This window comes from Empidonax traillii, unplaced genomic scaffold, assembly GCF_003031625.1.
Source record: "Empidonax traillii isolate 1590-97213 ecotype Southwest subspecies unplaced genomic scaffold, ASM303162v1 scaffold171:size1303362, whole genome shotgun sequence".
Lineage (NCBI taxonomy): Eukaryota > Metazoa > Chordata > Aves > Passeriformes > Tyrannidae > Empidonax > Empidonax traillii.
Window position 1 is genome coordinate 1,182,288 of NW_020955364.1, and position 24,062 is coordinate 1,206,349.

The 24,062-nt window shown below is 39.6% G+C and overlaps 1 long non-coding RNA gene across 2 annotated transcripts in view; it reads right to left on the bottom strand.

The window, feature by feature from the left end:
• Positions 1-24,062, bottom strand: part of LOC114058416 — a 64,115-nt gene that overhangs the window by 2,391 nt on the left and 37,662 nt on the right. The window lies entirely within an intron of this gene.

The following is a 24,062-nucleotide window of genomic DNA, read 5'->3' on the forward strand; positions in this document are numbered from 1 at the left end:
CGACTTCCAGGGTCATACTTGAGAATGTAGTGACAAATAGGGACATCTGTAGAACAGGGAAATAACATCTATTTTCTTACTGGAGCCAGAAACATGCACATTTCACCCAAAAGTTAATGAGAACTCAATGCAATATTGATACTGCCTGAACAGCAATTTGAGTAGTAAGATGGTATTACAAAAAAGATTACACAAGTTTTCCAAGCAGAGATGAGCTGGAGAGGGGAAAACATGGACACAGAGTTGGGAGAGACCACGACTTCGGGCCTCTTTGTTCTGAAAACTCCCTGACAGGCTGTTGTCCTGTTACCTCCAGATTTCCTTGGGCTTTGGAAACTCGATAGTTTTCTCAGTGCCATGGTTGAATTGTGCCTTCTCTTGGGGCAAGAACTAGAAATAAGCAGTGACTACCTCGTCTGCTGCAGCCCCTCCCTTCTCACTCAGATCACTTCTGACTGTCTTCTTGGGACTTCGTTCCAGTCTGAATCTCTCATCTGTGCAGGATGACAGGGAGGTGGGGAGGTTTGCTCTTCTCCCAAGTACACGACGCTTCTCGCCTGCACATCTTAATGGCAATTACAGAGGAGAGCTGCACCAAGCCACAGAGAGGGAAAGAAAGCATTAAATAAAGATGAGATTGTATCAAGCAGAGCTATGAGAAACTTGGCAGGTTTGATTCCCATAGGTTCCTAAGAGTATCTTCAGCTGCGATTCACCGAACAGCTGCCAAAGACAGTAGTCACAGGGGCAGTTTCAGCCCGGGCTACAGAGGAGGAGAGGCCAACTAGAGTGTGAATTTTCATTGCATTCACTCCCTGCCCCATTTTTATGCACATTAAGGTTTATATTCCTCAACCCTTTTTTTTAGTTTTCAATCTCTTCCCTGAAAATATCAAAAGAAAGTCCACCATTTTCAATAGTCAGAAATAAAATATAGTCAAACTTTCAAAGAGCCTTAAGAAGGACTGCTTTTGACCTCATAAAATAACAATAGATTTTTTTTATTCTTTGAAAAATCTAAGGCAGAAGATGCTTTAAGGTATGAAAGTTACAGTGCTCAGTCTCAGAAAAGCCCCAGTACATTGTCAGCCTATATTGTGGTACTAACACTTTGAAAAAGGGTCAGATGCATCTTTAAGCATAAACATAGGGCTAAATAAGTTAAGCTCTTGTAAAAGAGTCAGAAGACTGAAGAGTGAGAGGAGGAATTTTGTTTGTGTTGTTCTGGAAGAATTTAGAGAAATGGAGCAAGGGAGGAAAAAAGTGCATGTATGCATTTTTAATCTGGGCAAACCTGCTCTGTTTTCACTTTTAAAAACATTTATTTTAATATTAAAATCTGCCTTAATTTTTAATGGGGTAAAAATGCCATTTAGATGGCAAAGAAACAAATAGGAAAAGTTCCAGTTTGAGAAAGTTGACATAGGATGTGATCATGCCCCTGCCAATTGTTCCTTCCTGCCCCTTCCTCACCCCCAAAACACACCACATGACATGTTCAACAAAACACCTTCAGTTGCTCTGGAAACCCATTTTTAGGTGAAATTTCTATTCATCTGAGAGGGTTTGCCTGGGTCCCCTAAAGCAGATATTGGATGTGCAGTTCTGCTTTGTTCTTCCACGCAGCAAGCTCCCTGTGCCATGGACAAGTCCTCCACTGTGTTCCTAGGGCTTTATCATCCCTTCAGAAGGAAAAGTTAGTGTCCTTTGCTTTGGGAAGGTGTTGCTTTGTGTGGTACCAGCACAGTGCTGAGCTAACACAGCACTTCCAAAATAAAAGCACCAGGCATTTAGCATTAGTCCATTTTTGTTGGTGTGAAAGAGCAGGACAGATATTAGTACTGGGAGAAAAGAGTAGGATATCTTTCCCTAAAAACATCAGGAAATCTTTGCAGATTTCACTTTTCAGCCTCCCCCTGATTTTTGCAGGACGCATCACTTACAGGTCCAATTTAAATCGCTCCTTGCTCTGTTTCTTGGCTTTCTGGGTCCTTGCTTTGAATCCAACTCAGAAGGCAGCACTTATTCAGGTATGCTATTTTGCAGTGACCTCTACTAAAAATGGGATAATAAGATGAGCTGGCAGAAGTGAGCAGAAGCTGCAGCAAGTGGGCAATAACATTCTTCTGCCCTGGTGGATACTTGTAAGCAGGGTAAAAGATACAGTTGACCTTTTAAACTCTGATTTAGGTCTCTTCTTCTCAAGATTCCCTCAGGATATCTTTCCTCATTCTGTGCAATCTTTAATGTATGCAATGGTTGGCAAGGAAATGCCTTGTTAAATCTGGCTTAGTATTCAGCAAATATCCAAAGGGCTGAATGCTACTCTAATTAAAACCTATTTGCCTCAAACTTCCTCTTTATGCATCAGCTTTCCTCTGTGAGTGCTCTTTATCCCTTGGCATTATGTTCGATGTTATCCCACCCCCTTCCTCCTGCAGCCGGTGGATTTGTTACCAGCTCCATAGGTCAGCATGAATTTTGCAGGGAGCAGAAGGACTTTGGACTCTGAACTCCCTGGAATGAGAGGCTCAGTAAACACAGGGCTTTTCACTGCTGAGCTCAGAGTCTCAAGTGCAAACAGCACTGGGCTTACAGCTTGGGGCAAGGTAACCTGAGGATGAGGAGGGAAATACGCTATCATTATTATTCTCCGGGGCAGAGCAGGTCTCTACCGGCAGAGCTGTGAAGAGAAGGTGCTCAGGGCTATGAAGCCACTTCATATGAAATATGCTAGTGAGATTGGCCAGTTTTTGTTTCTGGACACATTTGGTGGTTAAATATACAAGACAGGCATGCCTGGGTCCCCTAGAGACAGCAAATCCTACACAGGGCTCTGTGTGTTTGCTCTGAGTACAGCTCGAATTCATATGGGATCACTGTCTTTTCTGAAATCCATTTACATCTGCAGTGATTGAATTTGTATCTTTATTGGAATACCTTTGAAAAAGCCCAAGCAATGCTCTTTCCCCAATGGTCGAGAGAAGGGAAAGCTGGCGCCATGGCCTGCCATGATGGTAGAGATATTATCCTCCCACCTCTCTGGCATCTTCTTCTGATCCTTTTTTTTTCCTCATGCTTTCATGAAGAAGTGGAAGGGGCAGAGATCACGTTTACATAAAGTACCTGGCATGGGGTGGTACAGATGAATTTGATTTTTCAGCACTGCAGCCACCTGCCCTGTCGCAATGTATAATTAAGGGCATGAACAACATCAGGAGCTCTCTCTTGCTTTCAGCCCAGGATTAGTGTCAAAGAGGATTGTATCCTCACTGCTTTCAAGTCATCAGCTCCTGTCAACTCTCATGGGCATCTGAAGACTGTGCTGCCTTCTCATGCTTTGAGGCCTTCAGGATTTGAAAAAGAAGCTCAGAAATTATGTCCTTTATTTGAAAACTTTCTTATCCACCAATTCATAAAATATTATAGTTTTTAAAAAAGACTGTCAGAAAAATAATCCTACTGACACGAAGCCTTCAGGCCAACTGCTAAAATTAAGTCATGACATAAGCAATACTAACATGGAGGGTCTATTGGCTTCCTTGTATAACAGACTTCTCAAGGTGTATTAATTCATCACTCAGGCACTCCTCTGTAGTATGTCCTGGATGACTGCTTACCCCCAGCTAAGTTACAGACTGAGATTTAACTAAAATGCTTGAGAAGAACATGGTGGGGAGGCAGCTTCCTAACAATGCCTCCAACTTGGCACCCCAGAACACACTAGCTTTCCGCTATTGTTGTTTTCACACACAAATTGCTCCATTTTCTAAGACTGACAGATTAGGAGAAGGAGTGTGCAGCTTTTGCTGAAGAACAGTGAAAATCGTTAAATAAGGTTTGGGGCTAGTTTCTTTCTGGGAAAATCCACACAAAACACTATTTAGTATTTTGTAAGATTAATCCATATTTACTGTGGGGCCGGTTTAGCTCAAGGTGCTCCGTGGCTCCTCTTTGGCCACACTTGGCAGCCAGCCCAACCTCTATGGAGCCCTTCCTTTACAAGGAGAGGAAATTTCATTTTTTTCCGGTCAGTTTTATTTTCTGCGTAATTATTTTCTACTTTAGTCTCAGAGTTCTTTGCTTGAGTTACAATAGAAGATATGTTTAAATCTCTTCCACGCTTCCCTTTTTAGTCCTGCCCTGCTATGATTTACTGGACGCTGTAAAACACAGATCACCGGCTGGGAAACCCATGGCTGACCTGAGGACAATGGTGGCTGAGATTTTCTCGGAAGAGAAACTGTCTTGTTTCGATCGGGCTCATACTTTGAGAGTGCTTGCCACCTTCTGGTTTGGGAAAGGATTACAGTTAACTCGGGCACATTGAGGAAGTCGACTGTAAAAATGCTGCTTCTGGTCCTAATCCCCATGAAACGGATTAGAGATTTTCAAGATGTCATAATGCTGATTGGAGAGTTTTGAAGTGAAAGGATGGATTTTTTTTTTTTTCTTTTTGTCAGAAGGATGTAATGACATCTGACAAGAAACAAATTAAGGAGACGTTTTAAATTAAATACTTAATTTGATACAATTGGCATCATTGGAAAATGCCCTTAAACCATGATGTAAAACGTTCAGGAAAAGTACTGAAAGCAAGAACAACGAAAAATTAATCTTATAAGTGAAAGAGATACAAATCCTTCAGAAGAAAAAGAACTTTGAAATTGTAAAGTTTTTTTTCTCACAAAGTTGCTTCCAGATTTTGACCAATCTCAGACTGGTCTTGTCAGTTGTCAGCAATCCAGCCCATTTCAGCAAGGCCACTTAAGAGTATTATATGCACCATCTGTGTCAGATATACATTATATCTAAAAAAGCCACTTCCCAATCATGGGTACTCAGATAATATGAACAGCATCACTATCAAGAATCAAGGCATAGCTTAGCCATTCATCAGCAATTTAACCAGATGAAAGCATTGCACAAAACACATATATTTGTTGAAGATTGGTACATGTTTACTCTAGTGGATGTCACATTTGCTTGGCTTGATATAATTCATACATAATTTGAGATGTCACAGTTCTGTCCAAAAAAATCATTTATACAGAGATCCTAATTGAGAGGATACAGCAGAGTATCTGAAAACATTCCAGCAGCGCATGAAGCAAAGTGACAAACATATGCCATTGGATTGTTCAGTTTGTTCCTTCCCAGCAAGGGACAACAGGAAGCGAAGAATTTCTTTTTGTTGTGCATTTTAATGATACACTCACACATAGAATTATGTTAATATTGGAAAAGGCAGGTCAAAGCCAATGTTCCTCACACAGATAATGGCAGTAAAGTTTCAATGCTCCACAGTTCTTGGCAGTTCACGTTAAGGTTTTTGGCAAAAAAAAAACCGTTTTTTTTCTTGTATCTAACTAGTCCTTGCACATCTTCACACTGCAACATAGTCCTTGTTTGTCTTTGTTAATTAGAGCAGACTTTGCTGCACCTCACCACCGAGCTCGGCTTGAATGATGACTGTAGCCACGGTGAGGTGAGCAGCAGCTATTTGTTGGGTGTGATCCACTAAGAAGATGTGGGAAGAGAGGGTGAAAATTGGAGGAAAGTTGGCAGGGTGGAACAATTCAGTGAGGTGCTGCAGAACTCCTTGCTGAGGATGCTGCATCTCTGTGCATGCTTGAGGCTACAGGCAACACATGAAAAGAGTGGAAAAATAAACAAAACGAAGTCATGGCTTTCATGCAGAAGAGAAGAGCTGGAGACAAAAGCTGCCAATTCTTTCTGTCCACCACAATAAAGCAAAACAGGGTCAGAGCCAGTGGGAATAAAGGAAGAACAGGGAATTAGAGGTCTGTGAGGCACAAAGACCTATTTCTGCACCTTTTGAATTTTGCAGCGTAAGTTTATTTACTCCCAAGCCTTCACCTGGGACATTGCTCAGTTAAAACAACATCTTGGGGATGAGCAAAGCACAGTTAGCTGAAGAAGCATCTGCCTATTGACCCAGGAGACTGAGTGATGACCTTTCTCAGTTTTGCCCTAATCCCTCACAAATCATTGCCAGGCCTATTTTGTAGCTGGGAGGTTTCGTCAGGGCTTCTTTCCATGACCAGGAGATATGTCAGGTTTATGAAAAGTGGGAGCATCCCATTCAGGCTAATTTATCCCTCTGTCCCTAGCTGGATGAAAAATCAAAGCTGTTCATTCCCAGACTCATTTGATAGAGTCCTAAAATATGTGGAGCCCAGAGGGTGTGTAGGTTTGAAGAAAATTCCTCCTGCACGGCCTGCTGCTGTGTATTGCAGTGTTGATAACCAGGAGAGCTCTACAGCAATACTTGTGAACTGGGTTTCTCCCTCTCATGTTCAATGTATAAATCAGCCCATTGTGTCTTTGTACTGGTTGAGACAATTGTCCTGCCTTCTGCTCAGCCATTTAAGAATTACTGATGGGAAACTGTGGCAAACAAGTTAACTTAAGAGGCTTGTTTGTTATATCCCAAGCTCCATTCATGTGCCAAACCAAAACAGGGCACATTTTTCAATGAATATTTGAGTTGACTGTTAATGACAAATCTGGCAGTCCATGTTATAGGCAGAACATTTATGTTTGAGCCTTCACTCACTCTGCAGTCTGTTAATTCAGGAATTAATTTTAGAAATAATAGGATGAGATATTGTAACTCTGACAATAAAAGCTCTCTACAGATCTGCAAGATCTCAGGTATCTGCCATCACTACCTGAGTCTCTCAAGCAAGGACTAAGAAACAAATTAATTTTCCAGAAGTAACATTTGAAGCATCCAGAGCAAAAACAACAAATAAATCTTTGGAGGCTGAATAACCTCTGATAATCACTAAGGTATTTGTACTTTTCACAGCCTTTTTTTTTTTTCCTTCCTTAGAATCAGTTTGCTGACTTCTCGGATTTATCCATGACTGGTACCAAGTTATACAGCATGTATCTGCTCCTTACTTGTTTGAATACAATCCATATTTTGAGGACAATATATTTTAAATTCCCTCTTGGCAATTTTTTTTTGTGTGTGTTTTGTTTATTTTGTTGGTTTTGTTTTTTTTTAATACTTTCTTAAATACATAGTTTCCATGGATGTTTCTGCCAATACACTTGTTCATTCCGAACTTTGGACTTTATCCCAACTTGCCACTTATTTGTCAGTCAAAATGGACAGATACAAGAGGTCAGCATTTTCTAAGGTCAAACTATAAAAAAGAAATTTTAGCTTCTAGCTCTTTCCATGCTATTGAGAGTACTTTTCGTGTTAAGCATGACTGATCCCACAGCTTCTAGATGACATTTTCAGAGGACAAATTACAAAACTGCTGTGGAATCTGTTGGATTTCTCAGCATATGTGAGGCAACATGAGAGGAGGTACCACAGCAGGGTGAGATACCATTCCCACTAAAGGAAGGAATGTAGCTGGCTTTATCTTGCCACACCATTTGCACCTGAAATTAAAAAGCCTCACAGGTACGTGGCGCCATCGGATAATGCCAAATACATGCAGACTTTGCTTGAGATACCTGCTATGTGAAGACTTCTGCCTGCTGTAACTTAGCACAGAGGTAAAAGGATGATTAAGTGTCAGTGAGTGTAGCCATCAGCCAAAAGCTTCTAGATGAAATAAAGCTCCCTCTCACAACAGAAGCTATTACAATGTACCTGTCTGTATTGTGTTTAACGTTGCTGCTAAAAGGCTGTGCTCCTCTCGAGTACAGGAGTGGTAGTACCTGAATTATTATGGGTAAAGAGTAGTTTCTGCTGAACACATCCTAAAGCCTCGGGAACTTCACAGGAAGACGCAGCCAGAATACCTGTTTTGGATATAAATACATAGCTTGCAAAGAAGCTATGCATGTATGCCTTCCTTTTTACATACATAAGCACATAGGGAGTGAAAAAACACCCCACTCTTAAGCTTGTTTGGCTTTATCTCTTAGATGAATCACCACTTCTTGGGCTGGAGGAAAAATTCTGTTCATAGTTCCTCTATTTTGGACATAGGATACATTTTCATGAGAAAAATGTGATTTCTTTTGCCATAAAAGAAGCCCAGAACAGATAAACAGGTTGGTTTGGCATGGTGTTGTGTGGTGTGTGTTTTATTTCTTTAATTTATTTATTTTTATTTTACATGAGGGAGAAAAAGATATTCACTTTTCCCTCATTTGAATCCAAACTATTTCTTGGCTTTTCGAAATTTTGAATTTTACAGCTAAAATGTTTTCCATCCATGTCTGTGAGCTGTGTCCATATGTTCAAGTGCTTTGCATAACTCTCAGCAATTTACAGGAAGATCAACTTCCTCATGAGATAACAACTAGAAACCAGTATCATGCCTCCTGCACTGCCTCCACCATGGAGTGGTGTCTCCAAGCTCACCGTGCCCTGCTCCTCCTGACCCCAATGGGTCAGATTGTGAAACATGAGTGAATCCATGCTGGGAATTGATGCTCAGAAGAATTCCATGAATTCCATATTTTTACAGACATAGTGGTATACTAGCCAAGTCTTCCTACTCAGGCATATGCCAGAGGTTTTAGCACTGCCCAATAAATTAGTTACAGGCTCATAATTTGATCCGGAGTCCTCAAGAAGTAGAGAGGTCACCATGGCTCTAGACAATTAATTAAGTGATTAGTTACCTCCATTATTTAAGCAAACATTTTTACTCATTTATCACTAGACTATATCTGGCTTGATAACTTTTCCAGATTAAGCAGCCTTCCCCTGCACACTGTTTTCCACACTCTGACTGTAGAAACTGCAGCTCTGAGATAGTCCCTCTAGGCAGGACATTGCAGTTGCTTCTGAGACTTGAGGTTGTATCCCTGTAAAACACTTTGCTATATGATCTGGATATACAGGTCAGGATAGGTTTGATTTGGGGGTCTTTTACACAATGTAGGTCTGCTTTCTGTAAGAAAGGTATTGCAGGATTTAACTCAGCATACTGCAAAAAGTGAGCTTACAAATCCTAAATTCATTCACTGCTTTTTACTCTTTATTCCTCTGTTTAGATAAGCCAAGAATAATGGAAAAGGAGAACTGGATTTCAAGAAGTGAAATATTATTTTTTTCTTCTCTCTACATCACCTTCAGCTATAACTTACATAGTTCAAGAAGCATTTGTGAAAATCTTAGATAGACTTCCTATGATCTTGAGCAGTTACACTAATTAGTTTCTTGAATATGACTCCTAAACCCTTTTTTGGGAATCCTATTTTCCATAATATCATAACATACCATTCTGTAGAAGAGTTTTTTGAAGTTATTTGAATAGCCAGATGATAACTAAATGATGCTATGGTCCTCTGAATAATAGTCTTGCCCTCAGCTTTGTTTAACAGGATACCAGGCTTTATCCATACTTAAAAATGACTTTTCACTTCCCTGATACTCCTTTATGAAACATCTACAACAGCACAATTCTGAGGAAGAATCATTCCCAGATAATCAGCCTTTTAGGATCTCTTTTAGGATTTGTCAGTCACTTCTTTGTTCATATATTGTATTCTTCCTAGGTTCTGATGTTTAATCAGACTTTGAGACAATTCTATTTCAAACACTTAAAAAAAAAAAGTAACATCATGTATTAATAACAAGTACAACTGGGGGAAACAAAGGGATGATCAGTTCTTTCCCACACCCCTACACTAGTTTAGTTGTACCCTATTCCAAGAATATTACAGCTTGAGAGATATTTTATCATCCAGTCGTGCATCCTTGTAAAAGAACAAATTAGGTTTTATGTGACAAGATCTCTTTTCCACAGAGCAATCTTGATTGACAGCATACACTTTTCTTCTCTGCCCATTATATTTTTAAAAATGCCTTCTAATTTGAAGAGTTCACATTTGAATATCTTTTCAAATGTAGAAATGAAGAATCATCACTCTGCATTGCAAGATATTTCATCTATTTCCAACTAGATATGATCAAGCTTTTAATCTCAAGTAAAAATTATAGCTCTATTCAAAGATCATTAAAGCCAGTGGGAGTATTTGCAATTACTTAATAAGCCAGGTCTTTTCTACTTTTTGAAATGTTTAAATATCTATCAGCTACTAAGTCTAAAGACAAGTCTCAAATCAGTGAATTTCATTCTACTGGGACAAAATAAGATCTGGGAAAGCTTGGAACAGTTGTCTTTTCATATTCACATGCTGAGATGATGTTGGAGAATGAGATTCCCTCTTATAGTAACAGCCTACAAAACACCCTTGGCTGCTGAAGAGTGAGATTTGAACAGAAAGCAAAGTTTGTTGGTAAGAAGACCAAAGCCTCAGACAGATAAAAAGCATCTAAGAGACAACTGTGTGTCTCAGATCTTGTTTACCTTACCCAAGTTTTGTTTCTTAGAGATACATATCCTAAGGACACTGGATTGTCTCTGAACTTTTCATGTATCAGATCAGAATAAACTTTCTAAAAACACCTTTGTATGAAAGTCTAAATACCCGTCCAATACTACTTTTTTTAGTCTTCACTATTCATTATACACATTGTATTGTAAACTAGAGGCCTTTATTAATGTTTTCCTTTATTTGTTTGCTCTCGTCTATTCTTCTATTTGATGAGATCTGCTTTTCCTGAGCAATTTAAAAGAAAATTGGTCTCCTAAAGTAAAACCTTTTATGGCCCATTTTCATCTTTCATATGGGAATTTGAAGATTAATGTGTTACATGCCTTAGAAGAGCAGCAAGCAAAATAAGCTTCTTTCAAGAGAAAAAACATGGATATTTTAGAAGGCAATTTCTTTGTAGCACCTTTTTACTCTTTTTGATTTCTGTTTCATGTTTTTCTTTGCTCTTTGAAAATCAATCTGTCTAACCTTGGTTTGATATGATTAGTTAGTAGAAGCCCACATATTGTGGGGGGGTTGGAAGGAAGGGCAATTGCCACAAACGCTACAAGTTTATTACTGAACACATAGCTCCTTGCAACTTCAAGATGTGAAGCAACTGATGTAATCTTTCTAAGAGAGCTTTTTATGCTGGTTGGAAGGGATGGAGGCTTGGTAATTGCACACAGTCTTTTCTACCTGGGATACTGGTATTCACTTAGCTGGGGTTCTCATGGGAGAGTAGCTTCCACTTTGACACTTCGTGTCACGGTACAAACCTTGAAGCTTTCCCAGGGAAGCTGGGTATGCAGTTCCTGCTGTGTGTATTTCACAAGAACTAATATGCAGTTGCATATGTGGATATTCATGGTAAAAGCACTTGTTGAGACTGCTAAATGGAAGAGAAAAAATTTATTTGGTAGCCTGATGAAAATAGATAACACCATCTAAGTGTTCGTTAATAGTAAAAAATGCAGTTCATCCACGGGATCTGCAGAGCAATTCCGGCAGTAAGAAGGTTTTAGCACCACCAGCTCAAGGTTTCTCAGACTCCAGAGCTGAAATTTGCTATCTTGAAAATGGTGATCCAAATCCTGGTTAAGCCTGGGCTGCCATGTAGAGGAAGGGCAACAAATGAGGGGCACTTGGCTCTGGCTGCGAGGAGTAGGCTTGGATTTGATGTTCCTGCTGCCAGCCAGAGAATAAGCAGCAGTTGCTCTCAGCCTGTGCACCTAAATCCTTCCTCAGCTGCAAATAGCTCTGTTGCTCCTCACACTGCAAACCACAAAGTAGAGGATGTGACCATGATTACACTGCTGTTCTGATAAACTGCTGACCTGGATTTATGTATATTTTGGTTGTGCTTAAGGTTAGGCCTCAGCTCGTGAGTTTGTTTGCATAGTCTAAAGTACAAGCATAAAAACGAAGATGTATTTGAAAAACAAAGGTAGGTGTCATGGATAGATCTCTCTGCGAGACAAAAATTGTTCTTGTTTCAGAGACACATTTCAATCCAAACTAATTAAAATTGTTTTCCATTTATTTAAATGCAAGTAAAATTAAAGTTCCAGATTGCTATTTAACTGTTCGTCCTGTTCTTTGTGCTTTACTAAGATTTTTTTTTCAGTGAAACTGAAAAAGCTCAAAAAAGGATAAAATATTCTGGTTTTTGTTTTCTAATTTGAACCAAAGAAACTGGGTTTTTCTCAAAGCACATGACTACATCTGTTGTTTTCTTAAAAAGCTTTCAATCCCTCTCATTCAAAACCTGCTCATTACTGTTACAGAAGTTATAATGAATACATAATGGCCAGTCTCTTCGCGAACGAAGAACCGGGGAAGGTCTTTCCACCTTCCAGCCTGCGCATTGGATTTTTTAGGTGAGACACAGTGTGCGCGGAACTGAGCCCACCCTTTAATCCTTAGGTTCATCTGCCGGGGCCAAGCACGCTTGGACGGTGGCAGCGAGGTCCTCAGGACGTAGATGGATTGCCTTACAGGGCTAGCGAGCTCCATCTGCCCGGGGAGTGTCCTAACCGGGAATCGAAGCCAGATCTCAGCGTTGACAACGCTGTGGTTTAGCCACTGCACCACCAGGGACACTCTACAATTCTATATTGTATATCATTCAAAAATGAGAAAAAGTATGTGAATTACGGAAAGTTAAATGGCTGAAAATCCTTTAGCAGATGCATGTGGCACAATTTTGTTGAAGAAATGTTGCAGAATTATATGAAAATACCAGAGAGAAAAAGACTTACATCCCCAAGTTCCTAAAATAACAGAACTGACTTGGAATCAAAGAAGAAGAAAGCTGCTTTGGGTGAATTATAGTGTTCCCCCTGGCTGTACTGATCTTTGTTCAAGAATCTTCTCTCTTTCATCTCTTTAGCTGTAAGACCAGGGTTATCTAAGGATCTGCATCTTTGGTAGCATGAGTAGCTTTACAAAGGGAGTGCTGTAAGTAAGACATAGAAAGACTGGACAGACTGTTCCTCTTATCCCTGAGAAGGCTTGTCTGACTTTGAACAACTGTCAAGTCAGTATGGAACTGGCCAGTCTTCTTCGCGAACGAAGAACCGGGGAAGGTCTTTCCACCTTCCAGCCTGCGCATTGGATTTTTTAGGTGAGACACAGTGTGCGCGGAACTGAGCCCACCCTTTAATCCTGAGGTTCATCTGCCGGGGCCAAGCACGCTTGGACGGTGGCAGCGAGGTCCTCAGGACGTAGATGGATTGCCTTACAGGGCTAACGAGCTCCATCTGCCCGGGGAGTGGCCCCGACCGGGAATCGAACCCGGGTCTCTGCAGTGACAGTGCAGTGAATTTTCCCCTGGACCACCGGGGGCTCTATAGCACAAATAAATTACCTTGTTAAACCTTCAGTGAATATCCTTGCAGCAATTCAAATGCTTCTTACTAATGAAGAAAAAGAGTACAGATAGGTAGATCTCAATGGATGACAGCTATCACTGAAGAGTAAGCAAAACAAGTGTTATAATAACCAAATATTTCATCCACCCTGAATGAACTGCTTTGAAATGATGTCTCACTTGGAAACAGATATTAGAGAGAAAATGAAGTGCTGGTAAATGTCAATAGAGAAGCATCAATACCTTATTTTTCTTGGACTTACTTTTGCATGACTTACCCCTAATTGCCATTATTTGTTTGCTATTGCTGATTTTATGCTGCCTCATGAACAAACAACTTTCTTATCGACGTTGTGGTCAAATTTAAAAAACAACATTATATAAGATTTGTTTAGAATTCCACCCCTATTCAGTTACTACATTAGTTAAACACTAGCATTTCAGAGAGATTAGAGTGCTCCTTGCCAGAATGATAATTTCATTACTCTCACCTCTCCAACTCCAGGTCAAAGCCAGGACATACCCCTTGCTTTCCACCTGTCTGTCTCACAGCTCTCATCTTAGAAATACCTTGCTTGGCCAAACACGGTGGTGCTTGTGCAGTGCAATTTGTCAGTCTTAACAGGGACTGGGGAAACCACAGCAGAACTGCAGTCAAACAACAACCTGATGGCTATTCCTGCTGCTGAAAACAACAGAGAACCCATGGATGACTGATGTGATCAGATTCAGATTATATTTCCTCCCTCTCCTTGTTTGTTGGAAGTAGGAAGTGCAGTCCCTGAAGGGTGTTAACTTATTATTACAATCAATTGAGTGTACTGTGTGGTTACATCTCAAAATACCCACATGAGAATATATTCTAAGTCTTCTTGGGAGTCATGAGTAAACCCTGGCAATGCTGACAAGCCCATGGAGAGCTATTAAACGCAGAAATATACCTCTGGCACAGAAAATCTCTCAACCACAATTTCCTGAAGGCCAAAAGAGCACTTTGGGAAAAGGATCATCATACAGTCATCTTGTTTAATGTTTTCCAAAAGACATCTACTATTGGCCACTGCTTGAAAGGAGGGACTGGATACATCATGGAAATCAGAATTATTGGTCTCACTTAGTGAAGGCGGTAAGGGTTTTACTGAGCAGATTGGTGGGAAAAGGCTTCTCTCACAGCTTTCACGGGGCAAAACTTCATTGCTGAAGTAAAAATTCTAAATAAACTTGTCAAGTATCAACATTGGTGCTTCTATTTGTTCTAGTATCCAGCTCATTCACACAGCTGGTTTGGCTATCTTCATACTAAACTGAGGTCTTCTGTTAAACCACTCTTTTTACATGAAGAGTTCCCTGAATTGGCAGGTGTGGGAAGCACAATCTCATATTTGCTGATTTTGTTGGATCTACACTGTTAGTGTATCCCTATGGTTTAGAATAACCCTATGGTTTAGAAGAGTCAGTACAGTTTCCTCTGTAGCCATTGTTGTCAGTGCTCATCTGTGTTAAGGACTGTGCTAGAAAAGGAAGCAGAACCTGCCGCTTTGGGAGTGGACAGTTACGTGGCTTTTTGTCTCTGATATAGCACTTCAAGGCACAGTCATAAAGAAGGAGTTTTCCAAGAGATGTGGAACAATAGGGAAGATCTGTGGGGCAGGAGGACACCTATCAGGAGAGTGTCTGGTACAATTTGTTCATGTTCGAGAGATATAAGATCTGCTTCTGTATGGATAACCACTGATGTTTTCAGAGACCAGATTTTGAAACAAGTTATATTTATTTTACTCATGTAGCATGAGTATGCCAGAAGAAAGGTGGATATTGAACCACAGGACCATGAGAAATATATATATATAAAAATGACTGTACTCAGCCCCACCTGCATTTTCAATTTTAAATCTAGAAAGTCCAATATCAGCTAAAGTATCTGGGACAAAAAAGGAGTAGTTCCTTCTGCAGTGCTCATGAGAATAACAGGGAATAAAAATCAGACACTTAAGAATGTTCAAGCAGTCAAGTAACCTTCTTGAAAAAAAACCCAGATATCAAAGAGCAGGCAACAGACTTTGCCCATAAAACTGCTGCACTGTTTGTATTTTGCATTTTTTCCATTCACCCATTTTTCTATCTTCTCAGATGTCACATAAATCCCTCTAGTGAATTTTCTACCACCTATAAAATAAACTCCAGACTTTGGAGGGCATGATCATTTGAAGAGGCACTTGACATGCATCACTGTTTTCCACTCCCAAATATAAGTAAAGCATAGTTACTCCTGGTGTGCGGTTTCCATTAAGATTCCTCTTCTGACTGTAAATGAAAAATTGGGAAAACAAACCTACTTGTTCCAAAACACCTCACTGCCTCTTGCTTCAGTGCATAAACCACTCTAGCACATGAAAAGAAAGATCAATTGCTTCAGATTCAACACGACCTCCTCCTCCTATATTGGTTTGGGGTTTTTTTACCAACAGGTCTAATGGAGCTGTATATACTGTTTATGTAATTATAAAGCAGATGCCTGTTACTTGAGCATAGTTCTGATTTCTATTTGAAATTTATGGAAATTCAACATTGATTTCAGGTGGGAGGTGGCTGGGTCTGAAATTAATGTGACAGACTGCACTCCTGTCTAAGCAATTCCTTGAAATATACAAAAGAGCTATGAAATTCAGAAGTGGAATAAATACCTTTTTTCTGAGGCAGATTTTCAGAAGGTATAAATGTTGGTAGGGTGGTCACAAAGCTAATCTGTAGATGATGTCAGTAGGCAACAGTACCCTTGACAGCCTGGACATTGCCTTTGTAACAAAACTATACTCTTAACTATAAGGGTTCAGTGAGAAGACACCAAATTGTTCATATAGAAATTGAAATGAGGTTATATGGATCTGAATTAGCTTTGGTCAATTCAGTACACCATTTCTGCCCACACCCTCTCCCCAAAACCCATGTCTCCATCCCTGTCGTGACTCACACATCATCTGGATTTCTGTTTCAGTGTCCCTGAGGTGGTGCCGTTGCCATATACGTTCCTCCATCATCCATATAAACTCTTTAGAAATACATAATCACCCTGGGACTGTCCCTGACAACCACGAATACTAGCTCATATGAAATTGTAGCTTCAGTTTATCCACTTGAAAAATGTGATTAATGGTATTAGTCATTCTTCCTTCATTAAGTCTTCTTTCACTAAGCTCTATGAGATTTATGGGAATAAAATATAGTACATAAAAGAAAAGTTGTGGATGCCTCATTTCTTGAAGTGTTCAAGGCCAGGTTGGATGGAGCTTTGAGCAACCTGGTCTCGTCGAAGGTGCCCCTGCCCATGGCAGGGGGGTTGGAATGAGAGGATCTTTAAGGTGTCTTCCAACCCATGATTCCATAAGAACTCATAGCTTTCCTTTGTGTGTGTTGACCATGCTTCTCTTTGCTCTATACAGCTGTTTGCCCTTTGTATGCTCACTGGAGTGAATCCTTCTCTTACAATCATAAGTTTGAATCAGGTCAGAACCCTTCAGATGCTTGGTCTAGCTATGCTATTTAATGTTAAAGTGGAGCTGAGCATGGACCTGAACAAATTACTTACTTCTCTCCTTGGAAAATATTTTATGTGTATATTCTTTGGGCACAAATGCCTTGAGTTTTACACAGTTAATCTTGCAGCAGTGCTGTAAAACAGTCACAGGAACTGGCATGACATTTCAGGAAATTTTTCATATTTAATGGCACACTGTACAAGAGAGTAAATAACCAGGCCCTGTTCCAGTCCACTTTACAACCCACTCAGGTTATAAGATTGGCTCACATGACAACTTGCTTTGGGCTGAATCATCCACAAGGTCTGAACTCATGACCTCTGTAACTGCAGTGATAATTTTCTATGACTGGAGCTAAACCCACTAGGTTCGTTGCCTCAGAGGCAGTAAGAGCTTATCAACCTCCTCTGCACTTCAGCCAACAGGATGAAAGAACGCATCAGGGAGAGCACTGTGGCAGGTGTCAAATGAGTAAGCCTCACCTGTCCATCTCACCTTACAGGAAACATCAAAAATCAGAGATCCTCTTTAACATGTGTTACTTAATGCAGTATCTGATTCCTTGAAAATTAATTCACCAGAGTCTACAACTCATGCAAACCTGCGTGATTTATCTCTTTAAAAGTAGACAAAACAGTGCTTTTCATTTCAGAGACAGTGAGAGACAGAACAGGGACTAATGTATCCTGTGATAAGAGTGTTGTGTCAGTTGAATATTAAAACAGTCATATAAAACCTGGGTGATATGCTAACAACTAAGCAGAGGCAGGATAAGCTCTGCAGGAATGGGGAAAAAAACACAGTTCTTTACAAATATATTCTTTGCAAAGGTCACAAAATGTTCCAGATTAAAATGTTCACCATTAAAAGTAGTCTCAACTAGGATGAATGAGTCAAAACTCTGTGGGGAAATTTTTATCCTAAGTTTGGCTGAATTTTTTTTCAGTTAAAATCTGCCTTCCAGGCTTTCCCTCTGGGTAGCAGGAACCATTAGGGTCTGAGAGGGCTCAACTCCTCATGTCCAGGCCCAGTGAACTTGCACAATGGGGTTCTGGCTGATTGGACTTGGTTGAGTTGTACCTTTTAGTAAAACCTCTTTTTTTAAGCAGTGATGGTACTAGGACTCTACTGGTCTCTCTAACTTGATTCAGTCTGAACTGAACTGCTGTGGCATGCAATGAGAGAGAGTTGCTTAGCATTTACCTGCAAAGGATTTTTTGAGCTTTTTTTTGCAGTGACTCAGATACTCACCTGCAGATACTCATATTTTATGAGCTGGGCATGGGAGGCTGAAGTCACTCTCCAGTAACTATTCCCCCAGGTGAGGAGTGATTTTGAAATGAAACTCTCATGGAAGAAACCAAAGTCCTTTGTAGTCACTGTCTTTGCATGGCAATACAACCAACGAGTGGTGTTAAAACAACATTACACCCAACTTAATTACTTTGCTTTGTTCATCTCTGTAGCAGCTAATGGAACATTATGAATGCAAAGCTAACTCTGCATTCAGGCTAGTTCAGGATCGACATGACATCTGAAAGTGCTGCATGAATTATTCACATTGTTTTTTTCTTCAGTGGTGTCATCCTTCCCCCATCACAGACTAAAGCTCCTTTTCTGGCCTCTAGCAGACTCCTCTAAAGCTGTTCCTGTTCCACTGAGGAAAGTTCCATTTCTAGTGTGTCAAAAACATATGAGCCAGGTCAGCCGGTAAATGAGAAGTGATAAAATATTAATATGCTCAAGGAAGAAGGGAGAGAGGGGAGGAGCTGGCAAGCTTCCTCCCCTTGTGAGTGAAGGTCTTCTTTCTAATTTTTTTTTTTTTTGAAAAAAATATTCCAAAAGTATTGCGCTTTTCTGTACCACTGCTTCTTCTTCCCTGTCAGCTTATAAATGAGCTTGCTGGATAGACAGTGCTGCTCTTGAGGCAGAAAATGTGTTTGGCACAACCCAAATTTACTCAAAATCAAGGTGTGCTTAGTTATGACATTAGCATTCAGAACCAACCCTACTTTGAATCAGTATGGACTACCCCCCCCACCTTTCTCCAATCACAGTTGCCAAAAGCAGTGTAATAATTGCTGTTTGACCTCTGTGACCTTTTTGCAGCCAGAAAAATAAGGATATTCAAATTTGACCTCAAAACCAATATTATCTGCTTTTCAGCATTGACCCACTGTTTGTCTGTTAGCAGGAGGCCAATATTTACAGTGATTTGGTAGGCACATAGAAAGCAGATTGATAGAGTCAATCAGTATGCCAAATACTTTGCTCTTTGCCCTCATGAAAGGCTGGTGAATATGCTTTTTTGTTTGCTTTTTGGTTTTGGGTTTTTTTTTTTTCAGTTTGCTTCTGTATGATTGCCTCGCCTAGAGGAGAGCTGATGAATTTGTCAGCATCTCATTTTAATCTCTGTTACTCCAATAAAGATAGTGTTTTAATTTCTTATTTTTAAGATTCCCAGGGTTTTCACAGTCACACAAGTCTCCATCTGGCAGACCAAGGTAAATAATATGTCAAAGCATTGATGCCCATCAGAAAAAATCTAGAGATAGAAAGCAAGCTAACACATTGAAAAGTCCTTGGGCATGGAGTATTTGGGGTCCTCCCCCCTCACTAGCAATAACTCAGAAGGGTACAATTGGCTCTGAATTGAGGGACCCTGAAAAATTACTGAAAAAATGCCTCTTTCTAGACTCCTGGAACTCAAAGGTGCATGAAAGTTGGTTATAGGAATGGGAGGTAAAGCTGAAGTGATGGGAAGTCATCAGAGTTTATTGTTTTTGCCTGTGTGTGTAAGTATTATAGTATATACCACCCTGAAGTGAGCTTTTCTGCAAACTCCAACAGTTGTGCTTCCTTAATTCTTTGGACTTTACCGGCTAGTTGTGTGCTAAGTCCCTATGCTGACCATGTATTGGGTCAGTCGTTGCAGGTGAGCCACGATAACTCATCCTTGCACTATACTTCCTACTCTTAAGGTCCCTCCCAAAAAGCATTGCAGCAGGCTGCACAGGAAAGTTGTGGAATCACCATTCCTTCCTTCTCAGCTATTACTGTTGCTCCATGCAGGCAGCATAAAGAATGTGTCATGTTTATTAGCTCACATTCAACTGTGCTTGATTGATAACTATAAAGTAGTGAAACAGCTTTTTGCAACCCTTTAATTCTCAATGAAGGATGCTGTTTTGTCATGGTCAGCCAAACGTTTGTATGTGGCTGAAGAGCCCAGGGTTACACACTGGTTGTTACTGCAGGATTGATGAATAGCATGTTCTGTTCACACAAACTGACACTGAGTTAAGTGACCACAGAGAAAAAGGATCTTGATTAATAATTGGCTAAGGACTGAAGGCAGAGAAGTCAAAACTGTAAGCATCCAGATTTTCTTAGAAGGCATTTTATTTCTAGACAGGAAATCTTTTACTACTTTGAAAATTATGACAATAATATTTGATCTTCTCAACTATTTTAATGAAGACATATAGTAGTGGTAGTGCTGTAATTATTTTATGAGAGCTTAAATTGAGCAGGGTTTTATGTGGAAGTAGGTTAATTTTCCAGATTCATCACAGACATTTTATATAACAGAGCCCAATATAATCATCTTTGAAGTCAAGAGACATTTTCCATCAAACTCAGTGTTATTTAGACTAGACCTAACATCCTCAAATTTGACCCCTAATTCTCATTCTTCACTTACCCTGCTGGTGAGGGAGGCAGAAATGGAAAAAAAGAGCTAACAAAACTTATTGGAGTAGATGTGATCAACATAAATGAAGAAAAGCTGTGTAGCCTTCCAACACTCAGGAAGTATTTGGATAGACAGGACATAAAATCTTTTTACAATTAGTCAGAATAAACTTTCTCTTTGCTTTTTGGCCAAAATAGTGCATACTAGTCATATGTTACACTCCTCTACTATGGAGAATGGTCTGTGGCAGAACTTACACTAAATTGGATGAAGCTCTTAGTTTTAAAACATCATTATTTTTTAAAAAAATGCCACTAACTAGAAAGATACATGAAGCAGCACTGGGAAAAGGTTAATTTTTAATGCAGTTAGCATATTTGCTTTTATATACTAATTTAATGTATAGGATATTTATGAAGGATAAGGCTTAAGCATAAAATCTTTTGTGCTAAATCTTCTAAGAGAACAACCGTGAAATTCATATGCAGAAATTCAGAAAGAGTAGAGAATGATTTCCTGAGATGATTTTTCAGTGAACTGTTAAACTGAAAATCAAGCAATCTTATGAGCAGTGCTACAGAGTAGAGTAAGACCAGATTCTTGGACACTGCCTAGAAATTAGAATTGAAGTCAGTAGAAGTCAATTAATAAAATGCCCATTGGAACCTGATTCAAAAATGTCCCACCTCTGAAAAGTCAGTGCTATCAGCAAGAAGATGCCAGACAAGCTGGTAGAGTAAATTTTCCTGTATTGTAAACTGAGTATCAAGTATGTTTTCTATATATTTTTAAATAAAAATATTTAAGACTCCAAAAGAGGCCCCTTTTAGATCCTGCACTGCTGTTTTCTCCTGGTATTTCTTTGCATATATCCCTATAGGGAATAGGAAACAGGGAGTCTGTGCCCAAAATTAGCAACAGTGGACCTCTGTGATGTCTAGACTAAATGCATGGCTAAAAATCTTGCAGTAAATACAAGTGGTTGGTGCCAGAACAGATCTCTGATGGTGCCAATGGTTTGCCATCACTGGGACAAGGGGGGAGTTTCTTTATAGCTGGCAGCACGTTGGGTATTGTTGGAGGCTTTGACACACGAGCAAGGATTGCTTGAAGAGGGTGGTCTTGCAGCTTGTTAAAGCCAGTGCTCAAGGGGACAACTAAACCTGAGCTTTTTGATCTCTTGAGAATAGAATCCAGATTTTCAGGAATGAAATAAAAAAGGACAAACTGAAAGAATCGGGGGGAAATTTCCAACTTATAGAGGCCAGAAAGACATCGGTGCCACAAGCCCAGCTGTCATTATTCCCCAAATGTGGGTTTAGTTTTTATTAGATTCTGTATTTCACATACTGCATCCATATGTCTCCCATGCACTGTTTCTAATCCTTGAGAGTGAAATGAAGTTGGAATATCCCTGAACACTTTTAGCTTTGAATTTGGAAGCTGAAGGTTCACTAGACTGAGTCCATGTTGTAGGAGAAAGACCTGGATAAACATGTTGTGATGATCCACAAACATTAAGGTCATTTGCTTCTAAGACAGATTTATAGTTTGCATTTTTGCTGTCCACTTGTACACTCCTGATCCATATACTAGTTTAGAAGCTTGTCAAAGGTAACTTAGATAATTTCATTATTCATAAAAAAAAAAAAGAAAAATAGTTCAGGACTATTTTTGTAAATTCATCCCATCGAGTCCCCTTTAGATATATATTAATAGTTTTTTAGCATCACTCTAACTGATTAAAGTTTAATTATTCAACACACATTTAAAATATGAGAAAAATAATTGTGAATGGCAAGGCAGCTTATCTAGAAAGCAATTGTTCCATGAAGTCTTCCTCTTCAGTGAAGTATTAGGATCCTAAAGCATCAGTCCTGTGAAATTCTAACCGCTGGTCCTCATTTGAGAAAAACACCTGAGCACGTGCTTACAGATGTCTTAAAATGTGACTAAGCTGAAAGCAGAATATTCAGCAACTAAAAGGTACCATCCTATTTAATGATTGCTACTGATGCAAGAAAGAGACATCAAATTCATTCTAAAGTTTTACCTAAAAAGAAGTAGAAATAATTGATTCCTTTAATGTAATTGAAAATAGCATTAATCCCAGGGAGGAAAGACTTGCTGGGACAAAGATGCATTACATAAGTCCACTGTATTTCATGAATAAATGTTCACTCTGTTCTTATATAATTATCTCAAAGCAAGCTTGAGGCATTTCAGAGACTTGAGAAAACCTGGGAGAAGCCATCAGGGTTTTGTTGGAGATAAGGCGCAGAAGAGGAAGGGAGGCCAGGAGGGTGTCTATTTGTCCTGGGAGGGACCACTGCTTTTTTCTCTCTCCCTCTTTCTTTGACTGAAGCAGCTGATCTGCCAGCACAGGCGACACTGTTGCTTGATTTGCCTTCTGGCTTGAAACTCAAGTTTTGGTAACTCATCACTTTTGCAACGTGATCTACAGAATGCTTTTCTCACACATGTGATTCGCACAAATTATGACTAAGGCAATACATTGCACTGAACTGGCAAGAGATAACAAATGACACAAAGACAGGCAATCAGCTTGATTTTGTACTTAACTGCATCAACAGGGTAAGTTTGCTATGAGACATGCTTCTGCTGATAGTGAATTTCAGTGGCAGAACTCATGCACTGGGATGGGAGAATTAGTAGCTTTATGGTGAGGACAAAGGCAGTAGCTAAAATCAGATTTCTTTTCACTAGCCATATCCTGCAGAAATTTATTGCTTGATTTTTAATGCTATAGTTATTGTCTATAAATCACAAATGAGACAAACAGTGCCTTTGTTAACCTGAAAGCACAGAAATCTGCATTTGCTGGGACAGACCAACAAATAAATATGACACTAACTGGATGAGCTCTTTAAATTGGGCTTGTTAAAATGAGACTCTTTCAAGTCACCTGTCTGGGTTTTGTTGACATGTGGCAAACCCAGGGTTCAAAACCGGTTGTTTTACTCAGAAAATATTTTGTTAGATAATGGCAGGATTTATTTTCTTAAACTTACATGTCTCTGCTGCAGTGGCAGAGACTATTAGCTTTAATCTTGGAAGTAAAAGGACATTCCTATTATGCTTACTTCTCCCTACATCCAAACAAACAAAAGTGTTCTCCATAGAGGAGAAGAAAAATCTATTCATTTCATTTAGAAGAATCTCAGTTTCTTCTCTTTTACCAGCTCAAATATTAGTGAGGGTTAAAGGAAACAAAACAAATGAAGCTCAGTATATTTTCATAAAGTGTTCACAGTGTTCAGTCTCAATCTTTCTGTGGAAGTCAGCAATCAGTTTAAAACCCCCCATACAGAAGGTTCATAAGAAAAGGATTTTAAAAAAAATTGATAGTTTTGGTTATTTATTTATCCAATATTTCATAAATGGGAAGTGACAGGAGGAGAGACATCATCATTCTCTTACTCAACTTGTTAGTCATTCACCATGAGCAAGAGCACGTTGGTTCAGTATTTCATGGGGAGAGGACAGCCTCTATAGTGAGAGGAGTGGATCAAAACCTACGTGCTGCCAAAGCTGCTTTTCAGCCGTTCTGAGTCAAGCAAACTCCTGGAAATACAGAAGGGTTCTCAAAAATAACTGCAGCAACTGTGAAAAATGT